Raw genomic sequence first — 12805 nt, forward strand, 5'->3', positions numbered from 1 at the left:
CCGGACCTCCTACCTTTTCGCCGCGCCCTCAAGACATGGCTTTTTCAACAAGCGGGTCTGGCCTAGGGAGAATTTTTAAATAGGGATAATTTTAATTTAAATTTTAATTAATTATACAGCGGAAAAAAATATTTGGTTTTTAACAGGTTTTATGGGGGGATGATGTTTTATGTGTTTTAATATGCTGTAAGCCGCCCTGAGTCCTATAGGGAGAAGGGCGGCATATAAATCCATGTTAAATTAAAATTAAATTAAATTAAATATAAAATTAACTGCCCAGCAAGTCACTATTAATTTTTCATTTCAAAATAGCCATCAGCTAAACTAGCAAAAAAAGGGGGGGGACACTTGGAGTGCACATGTTTTATTACAATTGCCATATAGCTTACCAACAGAATGGCTCCAGGATACATTTCAGAGATTTTTTTCAGAGAACTGTTTTAATTCCTGATCAACAAGTTGCCAGTCAAGATATATGAACGTGATGTAGGGAAGAATACCCTGCTCCCAATCCAAAAAACCTTCCCTGGTTCAGAGCACAGAATTGCACAGCCAATATAATAGTTGGAAACCAGGGATCAACATAATCAGTTGGTCTCTAGAAGGAGACTCTGTCGCCATTAACATGGATCTGGATTTCACTAGCTTGACAACAGAACTGCTTTTATGATCTCAAACACACACACACAAACACACAGAGAGAAAGAGGGAGGGAGGGAGAGAGAGGGAGAGGAGGAAAGAGGGAGAGGGAGAGGTGAGAGAGGGAGAGGGGGACAGAGAGGGGAAAGAGAGAGGGAGAAGGAGAGGGGGACAGAGAGGGAGGGAGAGAGGGGGAGGGAGGGAAAGAGAGAGAGAAGGAGAGGGAGAGAGAGGGAGGGAGGGAGAGGGAGAGAGAGGGAGAGGGAGAGAGAGAGAGGGACTTGTTATCATATCATATTGGATTGGATTGGTGAAAACAACGAACCAGCCAAAGAACAGAACAGAAGATTCTTGAATTGCATCACTGCTCATTGTTTCCCCAATATTACAAATAGCATCTCCTGGTGTGATTCTGAAATTCTGGGACAAAGAATGAATTGCACAATTCTATCCACAATGGGATGCCAAGATCAACTGTCACTCAGCCAAATGTTGTCATTTTCATCATAGCCTCTCAACTCCCCTCTACACCAGTCTTTGGGCAGGAACTTCAGAAAAGCCAGCCAGAATAATATTGTTCACCACTAAGGATGGGAACCTCTAAAAATGAAGAAGCCCCTCTGGCCGGTTCTGGAGGCCCAGAAACTGATGTTCATGGTTACAAGAGAAACTTTTGGCAACCAACTCCACTAATTCAAATAGCCTGAGCCATTGAGACAAAATAATCAGCAGCTTGAGAGGCAACTGGTGTTTCCCATAAACAAATGTTTTCATTTAGAAATAACAGAAACAATTTACAAAATGAAGGGATGAGGGGAAGATTCCACAGAATTTCAGGGTGGTTTTGTTTTGTTTTGTTTACAAACAATTACACCAAAGTGACACCAACGGCTTTCACAGAAGAATGAGCAACTGGAAAATGTTGGCCACGGTTAGTTGTTTTCTTCATTTAATTGGACACTAAAATGGCTTGCGGTGGGACAAGCTTAGTTGGCTTGGGTTTCACGTTACGTCCAGTTGAACTTTTCTTCTTCAGCTGGCAGATGTGAGATTTTGAGGTGTAGTTAGGACAGGACTTTGCTGCCGATATCCAAAACGTTCTCATCATGCAAAACAGGAGGGTCCACAACTCCATTTTTACACTCCTGGCCAAGAAGAGACTACATGAAGAAATGCAACACAGCCTAGCTTGACTAATTCCTGTCTTTTTCACTTCCCCTCTCCCAGACAATGCTAATTCCCTGGCTCCGTGTTCCAATCTCATCTCCTTATCAAACCTTATTTCCCAGGGGGTATGGTGTGGTGAGGGGAACTTCAATCAGAAGTTGACGCAGAGTGATTGATATTGTCTCACTCATCCCTAAGTGCAGAAAGCCCTGTATTGACAGTTCTTTTCATGCACTGAAGATTTTTCCATGACCTCATTAGTTTTCCAAGATGAGCCAAGGTCCCAGAAGACAGCATAATTCACTTTGATCCCCAACTGAGATTGCTTGCTGAAGGAACTCATTCTGAAAACATATAAAGGATGCTTGGATATGGTTAATCTGCAAGAGGGTGCATAGATCAGAGTCGGCAACCTGCCCATCCTTGCAGAAGTAGAATGGCCCAATCAGTGCCATCTTTTCTTTTTGTTCTCTCTCCACCCTACATACTATATGGGGATTTGCTGGGTTCACGCTGGCAAAGCAACAGAAAGGAAGGAACAAAGGACCTAGTGTGTCATCCTGGCCATGTTGCATTCCCCTACCTTCTCTTTCAAAGCCCAGTCTTATTCTTGCGTCTTTCTCTGCATGATAGGATGGCCACTAAATTGCCCAGGGATGAGTGATGTAAAGCTGGGAGGACGTTTTCCTGACCTCAAGTGCTGACATATCACTGCCAGAGAAAGCTCAGACCTCACCCCTCAGCCTTGTGTAGCTGGAGAACTTGTTCCAATTCCACCCCTTGTGACTAACTGACACTGAGCAGGTCAGAGATATTTTTTGACCTTTCTTGAAATGCTTTGGAAAATTACAGGATCTTTAATGCTCTTAGACATGGGCTTGAGTTTATAACAGATAACATATGAGGGCACAATGCAGACTTTGTATTTTGTATACCATAAAGAGTACCATTGTATATTAAATCACACCTTGTGCAAACATACACTCCTTTCATTTTACAGCCTATTTTACAAAGAGGGTTTCTGCTACTGCAGGGGGGTGAAGGGTATTTTGAGTGGGGGAGTGGGGGTCCTTATGTGGTCTGTACTCAAAAAGGTAAAAACGTGGTTCAGGCCAGGCCAGGCCAGGCCAAAGATCTGATTTCATGAACATTTTAGCAGAATTAACCTTATTTCTCCCCATGAACGCAATCTTTTCCCCTTTCTCTTCATCAAAAGGGACCATTCCGTGGCAACTTCTAAAGAGTCTTGCACCCAAGGCTTTGCAAATTTTGCCTCTTTAAGCCACAAACATTCTCACTGAATCGGTCACTGGCAGAAGAGGCTACGTGTTTCTGCAGGTAAGAGCCTAGAGCAGCCCAAATGGGTGGCCTGCGTATGCAAGCCCCCCCCCCCGTTCCCCATTCAGAGTTGTCAGTTACACAGCAGTCCACCTGCAAGCTCCAGCAGTGTCCTTGGAATGTGACCTCTATGCCCTCTCCTGCCTCTTGCGAAGGATCAGGCTTCATGCCACCCCATATTATAGCCCATGGCAGGAATCTAAAGGGGGGATTGGCTCACCCAGGAAAGCAGATTGTGTCTCGGCTGCAGCTAAACAAGCCCACCAGGAAGGAAGCTTATTAACAGCTGTGGACAGACAGCTGGTCTTGTAGGGTAAACTCATCCCCTCCTGTTGCCCCCAGAATGCCCGTTTCATGGCAACCCTTTGACTTGACTTGCTTTTAATGACTCTTGTACCCAAAGAGCATGGAGCAAAGCACGTCCCCTCTCTCTGAAATCACAATGTGTCCAACAAAGGCCCCGTTGACATTCTTGGAAAATGTAAAGTGTGGCTGGCCTCAACTGAGCCTTTGTTCAAATTGGCCCACCTGTTCAGGTTAAGACAGTGATGGTGAATCTTTTAGAGACCGAGTGCCCAAACTGCAACCCAAAACCCACTTATTTATCGCTGGGTGCCAGGTGGGCATGGCGTGGCTGTGGTGGTCATGGCAGACTGAGTGGGTGTGGTCAAGGTGGGCGTGGTCACCTTGATGTTGCTCATGGGGAGGGACACCTGTGAGGGCTAGGCAGGGTTGGGGGAGATCCAGGGGGTCTTTGGCAGGTGGGTGGTGGGCAGGAGGCTCGTCCTGTGGGGTGAGGCGAAGCAGGGTGGGGGTGCCATTGTCACAGGGCAAGGCGAGGCAGGGGCTGGGGCAGCTGCTGCCTGACACCATTGGCCCCCGTACGCAGAGGCCAGCGAGTGCATGGGGGCCGACAGTGTTCGTCAGCAGCCACAGCCTGCCGGCCCCTCAACCGGCACACTCTGGGGCTCCGCCGGCTGCCGCCAGCAGTTCAGAGAAGCCGCCTCTGAGCTGGACGGCTGGCCGACAGCTGAGGAGGCAATGCAGTGGGTCGTGCCGGGGAAAAGGAGAGCATGCGAGGCCAGGAGGGATGGGACAGGGGGGAGGGAAACCAGCAGTGTTGGGATGCATCTGGCCACATGGGACCTCGGCGAGTTAGCGGGCGGCTGGTTGAAAAGGGACAGTTGCCATCTCCGGGGCATGGCGCGCGTGCCCACAGAGAAGCTCTGAGTGCCGCCTCTGGCACACATGCCATAGGTTCGCCACCACTGGGTTAAGAAAAAGACATAAACTTGAGGGCAGTAGTAGGCATTCCTGGGAGAAGAGGAGCCTCAGAGCATCAATTCCTGGTTCAGTGAAGCTCTCCCATACCTTGAAGCGGTGGCAGATATGGTGCTAAGTGCCACAGGCAATCATGCTAAGGTGCCACCAAGCCACTGCAAATTAACTTCCTTCCACACAAATGCCAGAGGAATTGTCCCAAACAGATGCAGCCTCGGGGCTGAGTCCATACGATGGACATTGATGGGGAATGGAGACTAAGTGGCATCGAATGCATGTGGCATTTTCATGCAAATGAAACACATCAGGTAACTTCCTTTGTGTCATCATGATGATGCACTGTCCCCAAGGATGGTGCCAGACATCTTGGAGAGTGAAATAAAATGGCTGCCAGAGGGTGCAAAGTCAATGCAAATTCTAAGAGAAAGATTGAAGAGTTGTAGCAAGTTCCTGTCTAAGGTAATGTTGATCCAGAGTTCCATTCCATTGGCCCCAAATGCTTTGGTGGCTAACAGGAAGCAGTGGCAAGTGTGCTTCTGCTGGTTGGACTCCCAGGCATTTAAGAGAATAACAGAGTCAGAAGGAACCTTGGAGGTCTTCTAGTCCAGCCCCCTGCTCAAGACCCTATACCATTCCGGACAAGTGGTTGTCCAGTCTCTTCTTAAAAACCTCCCGTGATGGAGCTCCCACAACTTCTGGAGGCAACTCGTTCCACTGATTGATCGTTCTCACTGTTAGGACATTTCACCTTAATTCCAGGTTGCTTCTCTCCTTGATTAGTTTCCATCCATTGTTTCTTGTCCTGCCTTCTGGTGCATTGGTAAATAGGCTGAGCCTATACCATTTCAGACCAATGGCTGTCCAATCTCTTCTCAAAAGCCTTCAGTGTTAGAGCATCCACAACTTCTGGAGGCAAGTCGTTCCACTGATTAATTGTTCTCCCTGTCGGGAAATTTCTCCTTAGTTGTAGGTTGCTTTTCTCCTTGATTAGTTTCCAGCATTTCCCCATGCCTTGGGACAAGGTGAGAGAGATTGCAAGCACTTGTTTTCCCAGAAACAGTCAAGCTCAGAGAGGTAGAGGGGGGAAAAAACACAAGCCCTGAAGACTTTCTGGAAAATTCTCTATCTGCAGACAAGAAACAGACCAGGCTGGTAAGGTTGCTGTGACTTGGCATCCGTTCAAAATAGCAAATTCAGAAGGGCCTCCGGTGCGCGGCGTTCCTGGGAAGAGAGAAATTCAGCCAGGTCTGTTGCAAATCAGAACAGCCACCTTTGCCAATAATCTCAGCATAGGAGTCTTATGTGTTTTGGAGGGAGGGGGTCTCCTTCACCCTCCCTTCACTTTGCCATGCTATCACAGATAAATAATCTAATAAATGTATTAAATAATGTGACATAATTGCACCATGTTCCCCAACCCAATGCAAAGCAGGACATTCTGGGATGTATTTTTTTTCATTCATTAACCTAGAAGGTTACTTTAGTATTTGTTATTGCTCTGGAAATTTGAAAATAAAATAGTCAGCTATTATTGACAGTTCCATGCTAATTTTATTTTTACTTGATTTACCCAAACATCAAAGTGTATTCATTATCCTTCCTTCCTTCTTTCTTTCCTTCTTTCCTTCCTTCCTTCCTTCCTTCCTTCCTTCCTTCCTTCCTTCCTCCTCCCTCCCTCTTTCTTTCTTTCCTTCTTTCTTTCTTTCTTTCTTTCTTTCTTTCTTTCTTTCTTTCTTTCTTTCTCTCCTCTCCTCTCCTCTCCTCTCCTTTCCTCTCCCCCTTTTCTGCTCTGCTCTGCTCTCCTTTCGTCTCCTCTCCTCTCAATTATAAATTATGCCAATCTGAGCCGATCTTCTCTATGTAGGACCTTTTCTTCCTCATTTATTATGTTTAAAATAATAATAATCTATGAATTAACACATAGGACATAGTCCTGATGAAGCCAGTGAGCCGCACCCTTTTAAGTCCCAAAATGACGATTAGTGTGTTGATTCAGAAGTGACGTTCATCTGGAGGAGAGAACATAGCGTAATTGCTAGAAACATTCGAAGAAATAAATCAGGAGCTGCCCGCTTGAGGTCATGTCTTTATTTCAAGACCCATCTCTGCATATTTGGACTTTCGCAAAGAGAGAACAAAGGTTTATTCCTTGTCCCCATTGTTTAAAAGAGAATATGAGTCCACCTCTCCATTACAAATAGAACAGTTGGAGAAATTTCTTTGGCAGCTACACACAGCTGGGGTTAGCTTGTGTTTCTGAGAATTTATTGTGTTTCCCTTGGAGATGAAATACTGTTTTTCACTTATAATACTTGCTGCCCCTGAATCATTTCAGAAAGAAGATCTCAAGTGACTTGCACGTTCACCGGAAAACAGGACAATAAACTTCAGCCATCTACATGAACGGGTGCCTATGATATTGATGTTCCCTTAATTTTTATAAGAATGCAGACACCCCTTCTTTGCCGTTTGACATTTTTTCAAATATGACACAGATCAAAAACCAACCCGTTTAAGTCCTACACTATTAACTAGGTTGCCTATTTGCTGCTCCCAGTGACGTCACACAGGGTAGATTTCTGGATTCTGTCGGAGTGAAGAGACTTAGGAATAAATCCGTCATTAGACAAAAAGTCTCAGTTTGGGAGTTTTTACGGTTTGGCTCAATGAACACTCTTTTGTACTGTTCGGCATCTGAATTCTGTCAAAATGTGCTTTTAATTCTCCCCCGCTTCCTCCATTTTCAATCTGGAACGTATGCTAGGCAGCAATAATCAATTTTTCCTCCCATCCAATAAGCCTATTCTTCAAGCTATGAACTGAGTTTTCTGGCTCTAGTTCCTCAGCACTTTTCTCCTCAAGATTCAACTCAAAAGATTATCCTGCCTTTGAGTTTTCTGGTCATAGTTTTCTTCCTCCAGCATGCTTGTGTTAGTCTATTAACTCCAGAAAGGATTTGTGAAACTTTGCTGGTATAAAAACATTCAACGGCAGCCTTTCCCCCTTAACAGATGTTCCAGATGTTCTGTGACACTGCCTGTCAGAGTTCTGGAAGTCATAGGACCCACCACATCTGGAGAATGGCAGGATTAGAAGGTTGGAACTGACCCACTGAAGTCAATAGGTGTAATATTACTTCGTATTATATGCTTCATTTCAATCTATCTGTCTGAGCACGTTTGAGTCTGGAACCAACGTTATAAAAGAAAATGTGGTTTCTCTTAAAACAAGCAGCTGCCAGATCATTTTCTCTTTCGCCAAGGAACAGAACTGCAATTGGCCATCTCAAATGGGACAAGTTTCATTTTCTTTTATCTATTCTTTGTCATTCATTCGCTTTGTATCATTAGCATTTAAAAGTTTTGGCTGAAGAGAAGTTATCCTAACTCAGGACCACCGTTCTTTTCTCTTTTGAATCCCGACTGCTTCAGCTCATCAAAGGCTAATATATGCCGCGGGTTTTTTTTTTTGAAGTCCATAGCTGTGTTGAAAGTCTCAAAACAAAATAAAAAACAAGAGAGGCAAACAGGCACTGAAGTCATTCTTCAGTTTCCATTTTGTAAAAAACCCTCTCATTCTCAGGCTTAGATTTTTCTGGTTGTTAAAACATTCATCTGTCACAGAATGCCTTTCTTTGCCAAAGGAAAATGAGGGGAAAAAATACTCGTGAGAAAAAAACGGAGAAAGTGCGCCACCCGAAACCAACAGTATTGCAAGAAATTAATCTGGGGAAAGTTAGCTGCTACATCAGGGGTCTCCAAACGTGTCAACTTTAAGACTTGTGGGCTTCAACACCCAGATCAAACAGGATCAAAATTTTCTTAACTGATAAACAATTGATCAACCGACATTGATAATAGTGAGCGGTTCAACAATGAAGAGTATATAATGCTTGTTTCTGACCTTTATGTAGAGGTATGAAACAGTGCTGATCTGAAGATTGTCTTTTTGGGTCTATAATTCAGAGGTTGAGTTTACACAACAAACTAAGCCAAGCAAAAATGGGGCTGGGTAATTGGTGGTTTAGCTTGTTTTAGGCAACTCAGCAATTGCCTTAGCTTGTTATCTAAACTAGGCCATCATCCTAAATCATTGTATGTTTTATTTATTGGGGCCTAGCATTTTATATGGACGCAGCAATTGTGTTTTGCTAACCTGTGTTCAGCATGTTGTGTTGAACTTCACCTGAATGTATTGCAGAAGGCCATTTTCACTGCCCCTTTCAAATCTAACAACTGTTTAACACTTGTGGGAGAGACAGTGCCCATAAATTTCTTAAAAACCACTGCCTTATATAGTGTAAATACTCTTAGTCTGCCAAACTGCAAAAGTACAGAATATGTGCTTGCCATCAAAGAATATAAAATGCAGCAGCATAAAGCAACTCTAAAAATAAATTTCTGTATTAGATAACTTGAGTTGAGAAAGAGATAATAAACATCATGCCCAAAATTGGAAGACTGGCTTCTACAGTACATATGAAGAGGAGACATAATTCCCGGTACAGTATTAAATTTGGCTGAGAAATCATCAGAATCATCACATCTTTTCTTTAGAAGTTCTCCAGTTTATCTTGGGTGGGCTACAGGACCTTAAAGCATCTGTCTTGATACTTTCAAAACATTCTGAGTGCCTCGAATTTACTGAGTTTAGACTGCACCATCCCACCTGGATGGAGTGCTATGCTGTACATCAAGAATTTGGATATCTTTAAAAAGAAAGGTACTAATTAAATGGAAGTTTTCAGACAGGTTCCCACAGACACAAAGAATTTTTACGAGCTGGCTTAGAAAAATGAACAGGTTTATTAATTTTCTACAGCAGTTTTCTCTTGGCTAATGTCCACCAAAGGTACTGGAAGATGCTACATATTCTCTCTCATGTGGTTGTGATTCCTGGGAGTTTTAGTCCAATCTCATCAAGGTGTGTCAGAATGTGAAAGGTGATGAGAATACTGCAACCAATTTTGGTCACCACAATACAAACAGATGTTGAGACTCTAGAAAGAGTGCAGAGAAGAGCAACAAGGATGACTAAGGGCCTGGAGGCTAAAGCGTGGGATGAATGATTGTGAGAACTGGGTATGTCTAGTCTAACAAAGAGAAGGATAGGGGCGACATGATAGCATCTTCCAATATTTGAGGGGTGTCACTGAGAAGAGGAGGCAACCTGTTCTCCAAAGCACCTGAAGGTAGGACAAGAAGTAACAGATGGAAACTTATCAAAGAGAGATCCAATAGTAGAAAAAGAATACTGGCGTCATTGGCTGCTTCTGAAATCTTGAGTGATATCTGGTTAATCACTGCAGGAGAAAAATCAGATATTCTGCTTTGCAGCCTTTGGATCTAATCCAGCAACTTCTTCCCACGGTCCTTTGTGAACTACAGATCTAGGATTGGGCCAGAGATCATGGGTATTGCAGCATCTCTGTTTGCAGCATAAAGTCTCTTCTTGGAGGAAATGGGATCTCTTCACTTTGATTCTACAGTAAGTAATGCAGCCTTGCTGCATCTTGATAAATTTGTCACCTAGAGGCATAGGGGAATTCACACGTTTTCTTCTAAAACCAGGTTTAGTGAATAAATCACAATGGCTGGGGTTATCATAACACACTAAGCCATAAATCAAGGTTTGAAGTGCATAATGGTTGGGTTCACCCAACACAAAACTGAAACCGAACTAACCACCTATCAGGGCTTAGCACAATATGAAGACCACCTAATGCTGCAGATTTATTTTCCTATAATAAATGTCAGCCTGGTCTGCAAAACCATACTTTATTACCTAGGCCTAAGTTGATTTATGATCCATCTGTTGATATCATTTGCCCATTTAGGAAAAATTAGATGCCTAGAAGCCTTGCTGTCCTTAGCTGAGACATTAATCAATCCATTTCTCATGTGATATCACTAGGGCTTTCATCTTAGCTTAGATTCATGAAGATCGTGTGAGAGACATCTCTCTCAAGAATAAAATATTTTGAAATCTAGGCATACTTACATCAACCAGGGTACTCCGCACTCTCCCACATCACTGATATTTCGACATGGGCCACACTCAGAGGACTATTCCATTTTGGCAATTCCTCTGTACTTTTGTTAACTCACAGATTCTTCCTTTGAAACAGAGGAATCAGCTGTGACCTTATGCTCAGGTACACATCCTCTGTCAAGTTTGTCCTTGCTACTCTTATTCTGGGGAGATTAAGTGGTTAAGATGGTGGACTTGTTGGCTGGAAAGCCAGCAGTCCAGGTTCGACATGATGGGGTTTGCTCCCATCCTCACCCACCTAGCAGTTGGGTAGATCAATAGGTACCACTTTGATGGGAAGATAACAGTGCTTCATGACATCATGCTGCCCACATGACCACGGAAATGTCTTCGGACAGCGCTGGCTCAATGGCCTTGAAACGGAGATGAGTGCCGCCCCCTAAATTTGGTGGTGTAAAATCCGTACGGACTCCTTTACCTTTACCTTTATTCTTATTCTATTTCCTCAACTCTCAACTTTAATAATTATCTGAGCAAAGTAGATACCTATATAGCCTCCTGTTAAACTTTTACAGAAACAACTATTGTCTGTTTTATCTTTGGTTTTGCGGAAATTAGGATTACAGGACATTCATCCACCTGACAGATCCATTGATACAAATATATAATTCTTTTAGAAAATATACAACCAACAAAATCATTTGAGCTAGAGAAGGAGGTTTTGTAGAGCTGGTTTAGAGAAACAGAGAGACTCCTAAGCAAGTGCCAAAGCTAAATGCAAGCAACAAGTGGATGAATGAAGGCTTCCCACACCGGATCACAAGAAATGTAGATATTGATATAAATTATGCAGCCAAATAACCAGCTTCATCAAATCAGACCTGTTAGGTGTTGGCAGGTCTTTTATGTGCGTAGAAAAAAAATACTGTGGGCAGAAAAAAGAAACACAATAATCCATCCAGTAATCGCTTTATTCTTTCTGAGATTTCCATCAAGAACTATGTTTTCTGTTTTTCCTGTGCCAGTAGGAAGCAGAAGTGAATGAACGCCATATAATCCTAATTTCCGCAAAACTGGTCCTAAGGAGACCAGGACTGAATCAGAGAGACAGCTTAAAATTCAAAGCATATTCCTGAAATGGGTAGGACCTTAATCTTTATTGGGTTATTTGATGAGCTTTAGTTAACTTTCCACTCCCTTCAAATATTAAAATTCTGTTCCAGTTACCTATCTCCAAACCTTAATATTAATTCAAGGGTGCCCTCTTCTGGTTAGCAGGCCAGAAACGTAGGTTATCTCCATCCCTGATGCAAATAAAATTGGTCATTTTACTAACTAGTACCCCACACTTTAATTTCTCCCAAACAGTTGCGACTCTTGTTGCCGGGATCCCTAAATGCTTCTTGATTCTTCATGTCTTTCATTCTCCCAAAGGGAGTGCAGGATTTTGTTTTTATTTTTAACATAAAATCCTTCCAAGGATGGGTCATCAGATGGAGCTGTTGCCTTACTTAAGTGGAAAGTTAATAGGAATGCTCTGGTTAAAAAGACTGGGATACTGGATGGGTGATCTGAAAGGATAGAATCAAGAAGACATTCATGCCTGGGTTTACATATTGTAGCCTCCATTGTATATGTAATTATAATTTATTAAATAACCTGCATCTGATTGATGGTTTCTTCTGATTTCCATAAAGAAAATTCAAGAACCATCCAACCAATTCCTCTGCCTGCAGTTTGATGGAGGATTTTAAAAGGCTATTACTGTCTTGCAGTACATCTCAATTTAGCTAGCATGGTTGGGAGGGTTTTAGGAGCAACCTAATGGTCCAGGGCTTCTTCTGATTTTGGAGATCACAACAGATCAGTTTTGATCTACCTTTCTAAGGGGGTGATTGTAAATTCTAAGCACTTTTCTCTTTGAAGAATTATGCATCATTCATGTCCAAGATTCAGAACATGAAGACTCTTGAGTTCCTAGGAGAAATTGCACAATGATAGTTTAACAGGTAAACAGTTAAGTCTCAATATACAAGACCACATTTGTTCATCCCATGTAAACAAGAAGCAATGGACATAAAGTAATCAAGGAGAGAACCAATCTAGAACTAAGGAGAAATTTTCCAACAGTGAGAACAATTAACCAGTGGAATAGCTTGCCTTCAGAAGTTGTGGTTGCTTCATCACTGGTGTGTTTAGGAAGAAAACTGGATAACAAGTTGTCTGGAATGGTATAGGGTCTCCTGCTTGAGCAGAACATTGGACTAGAAGACCTCCAAGGTACTTTCTATTAAAGTATCCTATTGGCATTAGCTGACATTTAGGTTCTCTGATATATGCCTGCATGTTCTCCTGCATTCTGAAAGGAAGGAAACGGAACATGGGCAGT

Source organism: Protobothrops mucrosquamatus, unplaced genomic scaffold (genome assembly GCF_001527695.2).
Source record: "Protobothrops mucrosquamatus isolate PMUCROS unplaced genomic scaffold, P.Mucros_1.0 scaffold2788, whole genome shotgun sequence".
Taxonomy (NCBI): domain Eukaryota; kingdom Metazoa; phylum Chordata; class Lepidosauria; order Squamata; family Viperidae; genus Protobothrops; species Protobothrops mucrosquamatus.